The sequence below is a fragment of the Antedon mediterranea genome, chromosome 1 (assembly GCF_964355755.1).
Source record: "Antedon mediterranea chromosome 1, ecAntMedi1.1, whole genome shotgun sequence".
Lineage (NCBI taxonomy): Eukaryota > Metazoa > Echinodermata > Crinoidea > Comatulida > Antedonidae > Antedon > Antedon mediterranea.
In genome coordinates, this window is record NC_092670.1 from 28345145 (window position 1) to 28363488 (window position 18344).

At 31.6% G+C, this 18344-nt stretch overlaps 1 long non-coding RNA gene across 1 annotated transcript; it reads right to left on the reverse strand.

Annotated features, from left to right (window-relative positions):
• Positions 1–2281: 2281 nt before the first annotated feature.
• LOC140048654 (uncharacterized) lies at positions 2282–3335 on the reverse strand. Its single transcript, XR_011845105.1, has 3 exons — positions 3283–3335; positions 2506–2702; positions 2282–2314 (listed from the first exon to the last, which is right to left on the reverse strand). It is a non-coding gene; the product is annotated as an uncharacterized lncRNA (long non-coding RNA).
• Positions 3336–18344: the final 15009 nt, after the last annotated feature.

Below are 18344 nucleotides of genomic sequence, written 5' to 3' on the forward strand. Positions count from 1 at the left end.
ATAGCCAATAAAAACAAATAAAGACCGCGAAAGTCAGAAAAATAATGAATATTCATTAGAACAACCCTGGATGAAGGTGAAAAACATGTTGTCGTTGTTTTATCACGTGGATTTTAAGAGGTAATGTAATTGAAAATTGTACACCCAACGCCAGTTTTTTTCTCAAGTGATACATTTAAAAAGTAGGTATAAATGTTGTTTTCCATATCAGTTTAAAAATAATTTTTTCTGTTGAATTCTTTGATTTAGTTGGATACTTTAGTTATCCTTGAATGTTTTAACAAGGATCGTATTCATATTGCCTGGCTGGATTTTTTCCTACGCTAGCTTATAATAGGCTATGCCCAGGCCCCATTGCGTGGTTAAAACCAGCTGTGTAAGACTAATGGCTGTTTATTTTTAACACGTAAACATGTATATTCGGGGGGCCTCAGTGACAGTTGACCTGTTATAAAGCTGATTAATTACTTGTTCCTGGTCCTAATTAAAAATTAGGCCTAGCCTAGGCCTAAAGCTTTTTTAATAATCATTCATATTGGGATAGAGGAGTACAGAGTAGGCCAGGCTACAGGCCTAGCTAGGCCTATATTATATATAGGCTAGGCTATCTCATCTCATCAGCAGGTTAAAGGCTAGCAGCCTACCTAGCATGTCTTAGTCAAAGATCTGTAATATATTAATAGAAAGAAGCTATATAGTACTGTGACATTAGATATTTAATCATAAATGCATATTTCTTTCATATTTGTATTGTATATTTATTATTTTGATATGCAATGAATCACAATCTAAATCAGTAAATAACATAAATTTTCGTTATCAATAAATAATTATTAATATATAAACCAAATTAAAATAAAATAACTGTTTATTTTTAACATGTAAACATGTCTATTCGGGGGGCCTAAATGACAGTTGACCTGTTATAAAGCTGATTAATTACTTGTTCCTGGTCCTAATTAAAAATTAGGCCTAGCCTAGGCCTAAGCTTTTTTAATAATCATTCATATTGGGAGAGAGGAGTACAGAGTAGGCCAGGTTACATGCCTAGCTAGGCCTATACTATATATAGGCTAGGCTACATCATCAGCAGGTTAAAGGCTAGCAGCCTACCTAGCATGTCTTAGTCAAAGATCTGTAATATATTAATAGAAAGAAGCTATAGAGTACTGTGACATTAGATATTTAATTATAAATGCATATTTCTTTCATATTTGTATTGTATATGCAATCACAATCTAAATCAGTAAATAACATCAATTTCCGTTATCAATCAATAATATATATAAACCAAATTAAAATAAAATAACTTCCAAAAAATTAAATTAAATTACAATTCATATACCATTTGTTAAATATTTACAAAATCATTGTTCTAGCAATAACACAAAAAAATACTACCATTCATATGGTATACTGTACATATAATATGCAATACTATAACAATTAACTGAGAAATAGCAAACTATTCCTCAACTTTTCTGCACTTAGTTACCGGCCTAGTTACTTCATGCTGGATCTCAGGTGAAATAAACGTCAGATGTGACTTCATGATTTCCCACAAAACTCTTTCCATGGTACTGCTGTCGAGGAATTTATTTTTTCTAAATACCTCGACCATTTTTGTACATAGAGTTCCAGTTTCAAATCTCTTGGTTCATAGTAGTTCGCTATATAAAATATATAAAAGAAATATGGCATTCATTTTTATAGTATTGCATGTTTTAGACATAATTTTAAAGGTATATAATGTAGGACTGACCAAGTCTTTGACCTCTTGTTCTTTTAGATTTATTATGTGGCCAGTCTCTGCAATCTTACTATGCTGTTTTGTCACAAGTGACACTGAGAGTTCATTTCTTAAATGCTCAAGATTCTCTTCTAAAGACTGGATTTTATTCATTGTACTTTGTAGCATGTCGATGTGCTGCAGCTTCTGATTTTCTCTTTCTCCTAGATGATCACCTGAGATTAAACAATATTGGTCAACCAAATAAATGTCAATCTGCATAAAAAATGAGCATCAACATTATTATATTTTCAAAATGTTAACAACTATTTCTTGTAGCAGATAATGATAATATATGGATAATTCATAGGAAAATAAGTTCCAGCCAAAGGTTTGCTTTATTATGCATAAAAATAGGATAAACAATTTTGAAATTCTATGCTCAAATGGACAATGTATATTTAAAGAGCAACTTGACCAATTGAGTTATTATGTAATGTCAATGTAAAGTTGAAACAACATTTGAATTTACCAGTCAAGATGTCAGCATCCTGTCGCATGTTGAATATTATAACATATTGACACCTGGAAAAATAGTTGATTGAGGAAATATTTAATAAAGAAAAGAGGTATATTTATAAATTACTGTAACAATTGTTTGTTTCGACAGTTATTTTATACTAACATTGTTCTTTAATATGAAGTACAAACACACATTTCATTGTTTGGAGTGTGTATTAAACTTTCTAAAGAGGTGGTTATGATTATTTACCTACCCTGTTTAATTCAATGTCTACCAGGTATGGCCTAACAACACTGTGCGATATTATTTTGCTTCTTTTTTTTTCACTGCCATGGTCTACAAAAAACTTGTAGTCATGATTGTAGGCCTTGAGATGTCTACAGGCTTGAGGAACATTGTTGGTTCTGATGTCATCTTGATTACAAAAACAATAGATGCAACTGTACTTTCCTTTAAAAATAAATCAATTTTTTAATCTACAGTACTTCAGTTTTGTGTCCAAACAAATCCAAACAAGAGAGCTAATAGTCAAAATATTAAAACATTATTATACAAATGTATTACTATTAAGGCCTAGCCTAGGCTGTGACTGTCACTCAGTCACACCAGCTAGCCTAAAAATGCACCAGGAAAGCAATAATTATTATTATAAACACATGCCATTAATTTTTTGGTAACAGTTATAATGATTAAATTTAGGATTAGGGTAATTAAAGGTTTAACTATTACGAATTTTCTATGTTTCGGCCTAGCTTTATTCTAGGCCCACATTACCGTCACGGTCATCGCGGGCGTCAACGCACTTTCTAAGCCTATCGCCAAACCGTTTTCTCGCCGACAACAATAACAATGTATAAAGGGGTTGCAAAATATGCGAGTTTTACTAAAAACTGAACCAGGCTATATTAACAAAACTAGTATTATTTTGTTTATATAATAATGATGGACTATATTCTAGTTCGTTCTTTTTCTAAAAAAATTAATTATATCCACAAAAAAAGTAAAGAATACAATGATATTTTCTACTTACGATTGTTTACCATTTCTTTACACAGTTTATCTTGACTTCCTGGTTTATGTGCTGGAGATTATTTCAGTAAATTGGACAATATCGTGGTTTATTTATTAATTTATAGTAAAGAAACAATAAAATATTTATTTTTTAATTGAACATACACTTTTTTTAATCATTTAGTTTTGTATAAAATGTTTTACTACATAAAAACTCACGATAGCGAAATTTAATTTGGCGTTCGCGAAATAATGGTTTGTAAACAAAAATTATATGTCCGCGCGACTCGGGAGAGCCTCGTCTGCTAACACTGAGGGCGCTTGACTTTTTCTGATATCTTAACACTAGTTGAAACAGCTGTGCGCGAAATCCGTCATCTCGATTTCATATCTCAATTCACAACGGACATACGCCATGTGAGTGGAAAAGCTAATGCAGCAGCTGATGCATTGTCGCGAATCGAACTTAATACTTTCAGTCACAACACAACTAACATTGTTGATTTTAGTCTTATTGCTGCTGCACAAAAGAATGACGATGAATTGCACAAGCTACTTGAATCACCGTCTTCACTACAATTTCAAAACTTTCCAATTCCAACTTCTGACTCTACAATTCTTTGTGATATTTCCAAAGGCAATCCACGTCCATATATCCCACAAGAATTCAGACGCATAATATTTGACACTCTACATTCGCTATCACATCCTGGTATACGAGCAACACAACGTTTAATTACTGACCGTTTCGTATGGCCAGCAATCAATCATGATGTACGACGATGGTCTCAAACATGCATTCAATGTCAACGTTCCAAAGTACACCGGCACACCGTTTCGCCACTCTCTACTTTTTCTACACCTGACGCCCGTTTTGACCATGTACATATAGATATTGTTGGACCTCTCCCTCCGTCAAATGGTTTTTCTTATTTACTCACTTTTATCGATCGTTTTACTCGATGGCCCGAAGCCGTACCTATTCCGGATATCACAGCCGATACTGTCGCACACGCATTTGTCAATCGATGGATCGCTTCATTCGGAATACCTTCAACCATTACAACAGATCGAGGAAGACAATTTGAATCTGCATTATTTCATTCACTCGCCAACTTACTAGGAACTAAGCACATTCATACAACTGCATACCATCCTATTGCGAACGGACTTGTAGAACGTTTTCATCGACATTTGAAGGGTTCTCTCAAAGCACATAATGATCACACTAAATGGACAGAACATTTACCTATAGTACTTTTAGACATTCGTACAGCCCTTAAGGCTGATCTAGGTCATAGTGCTGCTGAACTTGTTTATGGCACTACTTTAAGATTACCTGGACAATTCTTTAATTCAAACTCTGAACATTGTGATTATTCTAATTATATTGATAGATTGCGTGATAATATGAGTAAACTACGTCCCACACCTACCCGCACCAACTCTAACCGTAAATCCTATATCAATCAAGAAATATTTAATTGTACCCATGTTTTTGTGCGAAGGGACTCTGTTCGAAAACCCTTACAACGTCCATATGATGGTCCATTTAAGGTATTAAGTCGAACAGACAAACACTTTGTTCTCGATCTAAATGGTCGACAGGACACAGTCAGTATTGATCGCCTAAAGGTAGCTCATTTGGATACTGATATATTTAAAAGCCAAGAGCAAACCCTCACTCCCAAGCTACAAGCATCACCCCTAGTCAAACCAACCAACCCGTCACCCATTTTGGCAACCCCTCCCCGTACTACTCGTTCTGGTAGACATGTTCATTTCCCTCAACGTTTTGTCTCGTTCTATCATTAATTCTTTCACTGGAAGGGGGCTCCTGTAGCAGACCTACCACATAGCTTTTAAACAATTCAACATTTACTTTTAATTTGATTATTTATACATCCTCTATATATCTCTTTATTTAACCTCACATTGACAGGTTACCTTCCTGTTACCTTCACTTTTCTAGCTAATGGATTTTAAGAATGTTAATGACTCTAACAGAAAACCACATTAATTCTCTTAATCCTAATTGGTCAGATGAGATGGGCCAAGCCCAATATTACCATGCACTGACCACATTATTAACACACTCTTTTCTCAACCAGCATCTTAGCTACACCGTTTATTGCTCTGTCTTATCAAATATTGTATATTGTATATTTTATCTATTTATTGAGAATCCTCACTTGATTCACTTGGAATAAATTGCATAGTTTACTGTATACATTTAGTAGTTGTTTTGTTTTACCGTTGCGCCGACAATTACTAAAGTGTAAAACGTCTCCAAATGCGATTTGAAGCTATTCTAAGCACTTTGGTGTTTTTATGTAAACAAGTTTTTTCGAAAATCACAAAATGGTGTAAAACGTCTCCAAATGCGATTTGAAGCTATTCTAAGCAATTTGGTGTTTTTATGTTAACAATTTTTTTCGAAAATCACAAATTGGTCTAAAACGTCTCCAAATGCGATTTGAAGCTATTTTAAGCACTTTGGTGTTTTTGTGTTAACAACTTTTTTAGAAAATCACAAAATGGTCTAAAACGTCTCCAAATGCGATTTGAAGCAATTCTAAGCACTTTGGTGTTTTTATGGTAACGAGTTTTTTTGAATATTGTAATGTAACGATATACTTTTATATTTAAGAAATCGACCTTTGTACCGGAATTCAAATAGGTTCACAAATTTGACCCAGAAAGTCCAGAGGAGAGTTTGTCCAGATGTTTTAATGACCATTTAGTTTATAATAGAATCCCTAAAGAAAACACTTAGCTTAACTTTGTGACTTTTCCCATCGTTAAACCAGGAGTGACTGACACTATTTAAGTACAGATTTGACAGTGTCATCCATCACAGAAATACCTTATTATACCGTTAATCACTCCCACTTAAACACCCCTGGATCAACTTAGGACCAATCGTTACCCTCACAGATGATGTAATGACATTATGCAAATGAACTGAGCCAATATACTCCTAAGTTTCAGAAGGGCCAAGACACACCTTACAGCCATTTCACGGAGCACACACCTCACAGCCACTTCTTCAGAAGCAGACCTACACACACTTCACACCTCACTGACAGCATCATTGATTGTCCGTTCCTTATCTATACTTATAGTTGTATATTGTACTGAAGTATTATACTGAATAAATAATATATGTGTTACGACAGGCAAGCGAGTCAGAGTCTTCATTAGTACCTCAACAGCAACATTATATTACATGGTGGAAGACCCAAATTTCATAAGGAACGGAGTGAGAAAACAAGAAATAAACACTTAACAAGACAACAAGACGAAGACAAAGACAAAAATAACCATATTTGTTTGAAAGGAGAGAAATTTACTTTGACTCAAAAGACAAGCTGAAATTATATTTGAATGAGATCGAGACAAGCAGAAATTTTATCAAATTATTACCATTGGATGAAGACAAAGAAGATAATCGAGGAAGACACAAAAGACAAGCTGAAATTATATTTGAATGAAATCGAGACAAGCAGAAATTTTATGAAATTATAACCATTGGATAAAGACAAAGAAGATAATCGAGGAAGACCCAAGAAGAATCAAAACAGAAGCAAGCGGACAAGAACTGTTTCGTTTAGAGACTTTCAACTTCACGCCGTTTTTTTTCGATCGTTTTTTTAACATTTACTTTTTTGAACATTGATGAACACCTTTCGCATTTTTTTGAATTCGTTGTTTGAAAATTTGAACATTGATGAGCACTTTAACATTTCTTTAATTCGTTGTTTGAACATTTAGACATTTTTGAACACTTTTTGCATTCCTTTAATTCATTTTTAATTGGATCCGAAGCATTTGGGGTAAGTCAAAGCCATTTTGATTTTTGATTTGTAACCTTGATTGAAAAGTGAGAGTTTACATATATATACACTAAAATTGTTTTTTAAATTGTTAAAATAATTGTTGAATAAACCCGCCGATAATAATAACGAGAAAATTAAGAACACCGTTAACGTAGTAAATGACGAAAACAATGTTTAATTTATCGACGAACATGATAGGACACCAACCCAATTGCAATCAGATACCCTTACACATCCAACTAAAGTAGAACCCCTTAACTTGCAACCTTACATTGACTGTGTAGAGAATAACATGGGATTAGCAGCCCCATTCCAAATGAAAGAAGAACAAATTAAGGAACAAACTAATCTAATTATGACAGCACCTAATGATTCAAATATGACATTAAACCGAGGTAGATTTAAAGCAGGACATTTCCAAGTTTTAGTTTCGTATTCTAAACCGACTTCAGCCAAACGCAACACCGATAAAACAAAACACGAATCTAATGATCGCAAATTTTGGTGGAATATTGACAGATATAACGATACAGAGAAATTGATTAAAGAGATCATTAATGATAAACAGATACCGATAAGTGGATCGCCAAAACGATTCATAAAACGTTTGTATAATGCAACAAGTTACTGATTTAATTTTTTTTGCAAGGAATTTTTTTTAATTACGACATTTGCTAAATGATAGCATAGTCTACGTATTTTTGATGAGATTTGTTTAATAATGATGTGATTTCAGTTAAAAGAGAATTGAATTTATGTTTAAGTATTGATTTTGTAACGAGTTTTTTGATAAAGATTAATTTTGAATTTTGATGATCGATATATTGAGATATTGAAAAGCCCGACAATCATTTTGTAACAAATATTTTGTTTAACCTTTGAGTCGTTAATCTCAAGCATTAATTAATTGATATACAATAACAGGAGATTTTCTTAGTACTTTTAATTGTAAATTTTTTGACATTGAGTACAAAAGTCGAATTTGTCGACCGATTGAAATCGTAATTACCTGTAAATATAAATGCTTAAATCGATAAAGTTGTGACGATAATGATATATTGTGGATAAGTTTGTGTCAACGGGACACACACATTTGTTTCTTTTAAAGTTTTAAGTGATTGAGTTTGATATTTTGATTTAGGCTAATCAGCCACAGTTTCTTGAATTTTATGTTTTGATTTGATTGATTTATGTTTGAAGACCATTAGAACGCGATGAGTTGTCGCACGATTTGATGTATGTTCAATGTAACATACTATTTTTAAGTTTTGTATTTTTATTTTCAACTGATTTATGTTTGATTTACGCGAATTTTATACCAAATTCATTTTTAATTTCATTTTTTTTAAGAGAGAGAAGAGAGAGAGTGAAAGTGATAAGGTTACACTTCAGAGTCAATGGTTTTGGCTAACTCAATTTTGCTTATATGTATAATAATGTTTTTTTCTTTTATATAACTTTAATTTTGCATGCCACTATTATAACCATTTTTATATTTTAAATAGATTTTTAAAAAAAAGGGAAACAGAGGGATGTAATATAACGATATACTTTTATATTTAAGAAATCGACCTTTGTATCGGAATTCAAATAGGTTCACAAACTTGACCCAGAAAGTCCAGAGGAGAGTTTGTCCAGATGTTTTAATGACCATTTAGTTTATAATAGAATCCCTAAAGAAAACACTTAGCTTAACTTTGTGACTTTTCCCATCGTTAAACCAGGAGTGACTGACACTATTTAAGTACAGATTTGACAGTGTCATCCATCACAGAAATACCTTATTATACCGTTAATCACTCCCACTTAAACACCCCTGGATCAACTTAGGACCAATCGTTACCCTCACAGATGATGTAATGCCATTATGCAAATGAACTGAGCCAATATACTCCCAAGTTTCAGAAGGGCCAAGACAAACCTTACAGCCATTTCACGGAGCACACACCTCACAGCCACTTCTTCAGAAGCAGACCTACACACACTTCACACCTCACTGACAGCATCATTGATTGTCCGTTCCTTATCTATACTTATAGTTGTATATTGTACTGAAGTATTATACTGAATAAATAATATATGTGTTACGACAGTCAAGCGAGTCAGAGTCTTCATTAGTACCTCAACAGCAACATTATATTACAATATCACAAAATGGTCTAAAATGTCTCCAAATGCGATTTGAAGCTTTTCTAAGCACTTTGGTGTTTTTATGGTAACGAGTTATTTCGAAAATCACAAAATGGTCTAAAACGTCTCCAAATGCGATTTGAAGCTATTCTGTACACTTTGCTGTTTTGTGTGAATAATTTTTGTCAAAATGCTCAAAATGGTCAAAAACGTTTTTAAATACTATATTAAGCTATTTTGTGCTCTTTGATGTTTTTGTGTGAAAAGTTTTATCGAAATGCTCAAAATGGTCTAAAACGGTTTCTAATGTGATTTTAAGCACTTTGATGTTTTTATGTTAACAACTTTTTTAGAAAATTACAAAATGGTGTAAAACGTCTCCAAATGCGATTTGAAGCTATTCTAAGCAATTTGGTGTTTTTATGTTAACAAGTTTTTTCGAAAATCACAAAATGGTCTAAAACGTCTCCAAATGCGATTTGAAGCTATTCTAAGCACTTTTGTGTTTTTATGTTAACAAGTTTTTTCGAAAATCACAAAATGGTATAAAACGTCTCCAAATGCGATTTGAAGCTATTCTGTACACTTTACTGTTTTTTGTGAATAATTTTTGTCGAAATGCTCAAAATGGTCAAAAACGTTTTTAAATACGATATTAAGCTATTTTGTGCTCTTTGATGTTTTTGTGTGAAAAGTTTTATCGAAATGCTCCAAATGTTCTAAAACGGTTTCTAATGTGATTTTAAGCACTTTGATGTTTTTATGTTAACGAATTTTTTCGAAAATCACAAAATGGTCTAAAATGTCTCCAAATGCGATTTCAAGCTATTCTTAGCACTTTGGTGTTTTTATGTTAACAAGTTTTTTCGAAAATCACAAAATGGTCTAAAACGTCTCCAAATGCGATTTTAAGCTATTCTAAGCAATTTGGTGTTTTTATGTTAACAAGTTTTTTCGAAAATCACAAAATGGTCTAAAACGTCTCCAAATGCGATTTGAAGCTTTTCTAAGCTTACTTTGGTGTTTTTATGTTTAGGAGTTTTTTCGAAAATCACAAAATGGTCTAAAACGTCTCCAAATTCGATTTGAAGCTATTCTAAGCACTTTGGTGTTTTTATGTTAACAACTTTTTTAGAAAATCACAAAATGGTCTAAAACGGTTTCTAATGTGATTTTAAGCACTTTGATGTTTTTATGTTAACAACTTTTTTAGAAAATCACAAAATGGTCTAAAACGTCTCCAAATGCGATTTGAAGCAATTCTAAGCACTTTGGTGTTTTTATGGTAACGAGTTTTTTTGAATATCACAAAATGGTCTAAAATGTCTCCAAATGCGATTTGAAGCTTTTCTAAGCACTTTGGTGTTTTTATGTTTACAAGTTTTTTTCGAAAATCACAAAATGGTCTAAAACGGCTCCAAATGCGATTTGAAGCTATTCTAAGCACTTTGGTGTTTTTATGTTAACAAGTTTTTTCGAAAATCACAAAATGGTCTAAAACGTCTCCAAATGCGATTTGAAGCTATTCTGTACACTTTGCTGTTTTGTGTGAATAATTTTTTGTCGAAATGCTCAAAATGGTCAAAAACGTTTTTAAAAACGATATTAAGCTATTTTGTGCTCTTTGATGTTTTTGTGTGAAAAGTTTTATCGAAATGCTCAAAATGGTCTAAAACGGTTTCTAATGTGATTTTAAGCACTTTGATGTTTTTATGTTAACGAGTTTTTTCGAAAATCACAAAATGGTCTAAAATGTCTCCAAATGCGATTTCAAGCTATTCTTAGCACTTTGGTGTTTTTATGTTTACAAGTTTTTTCGAAAATCACAAAATGGTCTAAAACGTCGCCAAATGCGATTTGAAGCACTTTGGTGTTTTTATGGTAATTTATTTCGAAAATCACAAAATTGTCTAAAACATCTCCAAATGCGATTTTAAACTATTCTAAGCACTTTGGTGTTTTTATGTTAACAAGTTTTTTCGAAAATCACAAAATGGTCTAAAATGTCTCCAAATGTGATTTGAAGCTTTTCTAAGCACTTTGGTGTTTTTATGTTTACAAGTTTTTTCGAAAATCACAAAATGGTCTAAAACGTCTCCAAATGCGATTTGAAGCTATTCTAAGCACTTTTGTGTTTTTATGTTAACAAGTTTTTTCGAAAATCACAAAATGGTCGAAAATGTCACAAAATGCGATTTGAAGCTATTCTGTACACTTTGCTGTTTTGTGTGAATAATTTTTTTCGAAAATCACAAAATGGTCGAAAATGTCACAAAATGCGATTTTAAGCTATTCTAAGCACTTTGGTGTTTTTATGTTAACAAGTTTTTTCGAAAATCACAAAATGGTCTAAAACGTCTCCAAATGCGATTTGAAGCTATTCTGTACACTTTGCTGTTTTGTGAGAATAATTTTTGTCGAAATGCTCAAAATGGTCAAAAACGTTTTTAAATACGATATTAAGCTATTTTGTGCTCTTTGATGTTTTTGTGTGAAAAGTTTTATCGAAATGCTCAAAATGGTCTAAAACGGTTTCTAATGTGATTTTAAGCACTTTGATGTTTTTATGTTAACAACTTTTTTAGAAAATTACAAAATGGTGTAAAACGTCTCCAAATGCGATTTGAAGCAATTCTAAGCACTTTGGTGTTTGGCGTTTTTAACGAGTTTTTTTGAATATCACAAAATGGTCTAAAATGTCTCCAAATGCGATTTGAAGCTTTTCTAAGCACTTTGGTGTTTTTATGTTTACAAGTTTTTTCGAAAATCACAAAATGGTCTAAAACGGCTCCAAATGCGATTTGAAGCTATTTTAAGCACTTTGCTGTTTTGTGTGAATAATTTTTGTCAAAATGCTCAAAATGGTCAAAAACGTTTTTAAATACTATATTAAGCTATTTTGTGCTCTTTGATGTTTTTGTGTGAAAAGTTTTATCGAAATGCTCAAAATGGTCTAAAACGGTTTCTAATGTGATTTTAAGCACTTTGATGTTTTTATGTTAAGAACTTTTTTAGAAAATTACAAAATGGTGTAAAACGTCTCCAAATGCGATTTGAAGCTATTCTAAGCAATTTGGTGTTTTTATGTTAACAAGTTTTTTCGAAAATCACAAAATGGTCTAAAACGTCTCCAAATGCGATCTGAAGCTATTCTAAGCACTTTTGTGTTTTTATGTTAACAAGTTTTTTCGAAAATCACAAAATGGTCTAAAATGTCTCCAAATGCGATTTGAAGCTTTTCTAAGCACTTTGGTGTTTTTATGTTTACAAGTTTTTTTCGAAAATCACAAAATGGTCTAAAACGTCTCCAAATGCGATTTGAAGCTATTCTGTACACTTTGCTGTTTTGTGTGAATAATTTTTGTCAAAATGCTCAAAATGGTCAAAAACATTTTTAAAAACTATATTAAGCTATTTTGTGTTCTTTGATGTTTTTGTGTGAAAAGTTTTTTCGAAATGCTCAAAATGGTCTAAAACGGTTTCTAATGTGATTTTAAGCACTTTGATGTTTTTATGTTAACAACTTTTTTAGAAAATTACAAAATGGTCTAAAACGTCTCCAAATGCGATTTGAAGCTATTCTAAGCACTTTGGTGTTTTTATGGTAATTTATTTCGAAAATCACAAAATGGTCTAAAACATCTCCAAATGCGATTTTAAGCTATTCTAAGCACTTTGGTGTTTTTATGTTAACAAGTTTTTTCGAAAATCACAAAAATAGTCTAAAACGTCTCCAAATGCGATTTGAAGCTATTCTAAGCACTTTGGTGTTTTTATGTTAACAAGTTTTTTCGAAAATCACAAAATGGTGTAAAACGTCTCCAAATGCGATTTGAAGCTATTGTAAGCACTTTGGTGTTTTTATGTTAACAAGTTTTTTTGAAAATCACAAAATGGTGTAAAACGTCTCCAAATGCGATTTTAAGCTATTCTAAGCAATTTGGTGTTTTTATGTTAACAAGTTTTTTCGAAAATCACAAAATGGTCTAAAACGTCTCCAAATGCGATTTGAAGCTATTCTGTACACTTTACTGTTTTTTCTGAATAATTTTTGTCGAAATGCTCAAAATGGTCAAAAACGTTTTCAAATACGATATTAAGCTATTTTGTGCTCTTTGATGTTTTTGTGTGAAAAGTTTTATCGAAATGCTTAAAATGTTCTAAAACGGTTTCTAATGTGATTTTAAGCACTTTGATGTTTTTATGTTAACGAATTTTTTCGAAAATCACAAAATGGTCTAAAATGTCTCCAAATGCGATTTCAAGCTATTCTTAGCACTTTGGTGTTTTATGTTAACAAGTTTTTTCGAAAATCACAAAATGGTCTAAAACGTCTCCAAATGCGATTTGAAGCTTTTCTAAGCTTACTTTGGTGTTTTTATGTTTAGGAGTTTTTTCGAAAATCACAAAATGGTCTAAAACGTCTCCAAATTCGATTTGAAGCTATTCTAAGCACTTTGGTGTTTTTATGTTAACAACTTTTTTAGAAAATCACAAAATGGTCTAAAACGGTTTCTAATGTGATTTTAAGCACTTTGATGTTTTTATGTTAACAACTTTTTTAGAAAATCACAAAATGGTCTAAAACGTCTCCAAATGCGATTTGAAGCAATTCTAAGCACTTTGGTGTTTTTATGGTAACGAGTTTTTTTGAATATCACAAAATGGTCTAAAATGTCTCCAAATGCGATTTGAAGCTTTTCTAAGCACTTTGGTGTTTTTATGTTTACAAGTTTTTTTCGAAAATCACAAAATGGTCTAAAACGGCTCCAAATGCGATTTGAAGCTATTCTAAGCACTTTGGTGTTTTTATGTTAACAAGTTTTTTCGAAAATCACAAAATGGTCTAAAATGTCTCCAAATGCGATTTGAAGCTTTTCTAAGCACTTTGGTGTTTTTATGTTTACAAGTTTTTTCGAAAATCACAAAATGGTCTAAAACGTCTCCAAATGCGATTTGAAGCTATTCTAAGCACTTTGGTGTTTTTATGGTAATTTATTTCGAAAATCACAAAATGGTCTAAAACATCTCCAAATGCGATTTTAAGCTATTCTAAGCACTTTGGTGTTTTTATGTTAACAAGTTTTTTCGAAAATCACAAAAATAGTCTAAAACGTCTCCAAATGCGATTTGAAGCTATTCTAAGCACTTTGGTGTTTTTATGTTAACAAGTTTTTTCGAAAATCACAAAATGGTGTAAAACGTCTCCAAATGCGATTTGAAGCTATTGTAAGCACTTTGGTGTTTTTATGTTAACAAGTTTTTTTGAAAATCACAAAATGGTGTAAAACGTCTCCAAATGCGATTTTAAGCTATTCTAAGCAATTTGGTGTTTTTATGTTAACAAGTTTTTTCGAAAATCACAAAATGGTCTAAAACGTCTCCAAATGCGATTTGAAGCTATTCTGTACACTTTACTGTTTTTTCTGAATAATTTTTGTCGAAATGCTCAAAATGGTCAAAAACGTTTTCAAATACGATATTAAGCTATTTTGTGCTCTTTGATGTTTTTGTGTGAAAAGTTTTATCGAAATGCTTAAAATGTTCTAAAACGGTTTCTAATGTGATTTTAAGCACTTTGATGTTTTTATGTTAACGAATTTTTTCGAAAATCACAAAATGGTCTAAAATGTCTCCAAATGCGATTTCAAGCTATTCTTAGCACTTTGGTGTTTTATGTTAACAAGTTTTTTCGAAAATCACAAAATGGTCTAAAACGTCTCCAAATGCGATTTGAAGCTTTTCTAAGCTTACTTTGGTGTTTTTATGTTTAGGAGTTTTTTCGAAAATCACAAAATGGTCTAAAACGTCTCCAAATTCGATTTGAAGCTATTCTAAGCACTTTGGTGTTTTTATGTTAACAACTTTTTTAGAAAATCACAAAATGGTCTAAAACGGTTTCTAATGTGATTTTAAGCACTTTGATGTTTTTATGTTAACAACTTTTTTAGAAAATCACAAAATGGTCTAAAACGTCTCCAAATGCGATTTGAAGCAATTCTAAGCACTTTGGTGTTTTTATGGTAACGAGTTTTTTTGAATATCACAAAATGGTCTAAAATGTCTCCAAATGCGATTTGAAGCTTTTCTAAGCACTTTGGTGTTTTTATGTTTACAAGTTTTTTTCGAAAATCACAAAATGGTCTAAAACGGCTCCAAATGCGATTTGAAGCTATTCTAAGCACTTTGGTGTTTTTATGTTAACAAGTTTTTTCGAAAATCACAAAATGGTCTAAAATGTCTCCAAATGCGATTTGAAGCTTTTCTAAGCACTTTGGTGTTTTTATGTTTACAAGTTTTTTCGAAAATCACAAAATGGTCTAAAACGGCTCCAAATGCGATTTGAAGCTATTTTAAGCACTTTGGTGTTTTTGTGTAACCAAGTTTTTTCGAAAATCACAAAAGGGTCTAAAATGTCTCAAAATGCGATTTGAAGCTATTCTGTACACTTTGATGTTTTTATGTTAACAAGTTTTTCGAAAGTCACAAAATGGTCTAAAACGTCTCCAAATGCGATTTGAAGCTATTCTAAGCACTTTGGTGTTTTTATGTTAACAAGTTTTTTCGAAAATCACAAAATGCTCTAAAACGTCTCCAAATGCGATTTGAAGCTATTCTGTACACTTTACTGTTTTTTGTGAATAATTTTTGTCGAAATGCTCAAAATGGTCAAAAACGTTTTTAAATACGATATTAAGCTATTTTGTGCTCTTTGATGTTTTTGTGTGAAAAGTTTTATCGAAATGCTCCAAATGTTCTAAAACGGTTTCTAATGTGATTTTAAGCACTTTGATGTTTTTATGTTAACGAATTTTTTCGAAAATCACAAAATGGTCTAAAATGTCTCCAAATGCGATTTCAAGCTATTCTTAGCACTTTGGTGTTTTTATGTTAACAAGTTTTTTCGAAAATCACAAAATGGTCTAAAACGTCTCCAAATGCGATTTTAAGCTATTCTAAGCAATTTGGTGTTTTTATGTTAACAAGTTTTTTCGAAAATCACAAAATGGTCTAAAACGTCTCCAAATGCGATTTGAAGCTTTTCTAAGCTTACTTTGGTGTTTTTATGTTTAGGAGTTTTTTCGAAAATCACAAAATGGTCTAAAACGTCTCCAAATTCGATTTAAAGCTATTCTAAGCACTTTGGTGTTTTTATGTTAACAACTTTTTTAGAAAATCACAAAATGGTCTAAAACGGTTTCTAATGTGATTTTAAGCACTTTGATGTTTTTATGTTAACAACTTTTTTAGAAAATCACAAAATGGTCTAAAACGTCTCCAAATGCGATTTGAAGCAATTCTAAGCACTTTGGTGTTTTTATGGTAACGAGTTTTTTTGAATATCACAAAATGGTCTAAAATGTCTCCAAATGCGATTTAAAGCTTTTCTAAGCACTTTGGTGTTTTTATGTTTACAAGTTTTTTTCGAAAATCACAAAATGGTCTAAAACGGCTCCAAATGCGATTTGAAGCTATTCTAAGCACTTTGGTGTTTTTATGTTAACAAGTTTTTTCGAAAATCACAAAATGGTCTAAAACGTCTCCAAATGCGATTTGAAGCTATTCTGTACACTTTGCTGTTTTGTGTGAATAATTTTTTGTCGAAATGCTCAAAATGGTCAAAAACGTTTTTAAAAACGATATTAAGCTATTTTGTGCTCTTTGATGTTTTTGTGTGAAAAGTTTTATCGAAATGCTCAAAATGATCTAAAACGGTTTCTAATGTGATTTTAAGCACTTTGATGTTTTTATGTTAACGAGTTTTTTCGAAAATCACAAAATGGTCTAAAATGTCTCCAAATGCGATTTCAAGCTATTCTTAGCACTTTGGTGTTTTTATGTTTACAAGTTTTTTCGAAAATCACAAAATGGTCTAAAACGTCGCCAAATGCGATTTGAAGCACTTTGGTGTTTTTATGGTAATTTATTTCGAAAATCACAAAATTGTCTAAAACATCTCCAAATGCGATTTTAAACTATTCTAAGCACTTTGGTGTTTTTATGTTAACAAGTTTTTTCGAAAATCACAAAATGGTCTAAAATGTCTCCAAATGTGATTTGAAGCTTTTCTAAGCACTTTGGTGTTTTTATGTTTACAAGTTTTTTCGAAAATCACAAAATGGTCTAAAACGTCTCCAAATGCGATTTGAAGCTATTCTAAGCACTTTTGTGTTTTTATGTTAACAAGTTTTTTCGAAAATCACAAAATGGTCGAAAATGTCACAAAATGCGATTTGAAGCTATTCTGTACACTTTGCTGTTTTGTGTGAATAATTTTTTTCGAAAATCACAAAATGGTCGAAAATGTCACAAAATGCGATTTTAAGCTATTCTAAGCACTTTGGTGTTTTTATGTTAACAAGTTTTTTCGAAAATCACAAAATGGTCTAAAACGTCTCCAAATGCGATTTGAAGCTATTCTGTACACTTTGCTGTTTTGTGAGAATAATTTTTGTCGAAATGCTCAAAATGGTCAAAAACGTTTTTAAATACGATATTAAGCTATTTTGTGCTCTTTGATGTTTTTGTGTGAAAAGTTTTATCGAAATGCTCAAAATGGTCTAAAACGGTTTCTAATGTGATTTTAAGCACTTTGATGTTTTTATGTTAACAACTTTTTTAGAAAATTACAAAATGGTGTAAAACGTCTCCAAATGCGATTTGAAGCTATTCTAAGCAATTTGGTGTTTTTATGTTAACAAGTTTTTTCGAAAATCACAAAATGGTCTAAAACGTCTCCAAATGCGATTTGAAGCTATTCTAAGCACTTTTGTGTTTTTATGTTAACAAGTTTTTTCGAAAATCACAAAATGGTCTAAAATGTCTCCAAATGCGATTTTAAGGTATTCTAAGCACTTTGGTGTTTTTATGTTAACAAGTTTTTTCGAAAATCACAAAATGGTCTAAAACGTCTACAAATGCGATTTGAAGCTATTCTAAGCACTTTGGTGTTTTTATGTTAACAAGTTTTTTCGAAAATCACAAAATGGTATAAAACGTCTCCAAATGCGATTTGAAGATTTTCTAAGCACTTTGGTGTTTTTATGTTTACAAGTTTTTTCGAAAATCACAAAATGGTCTAAAACGTCTCCAAATGCGATTTGAAGCTATT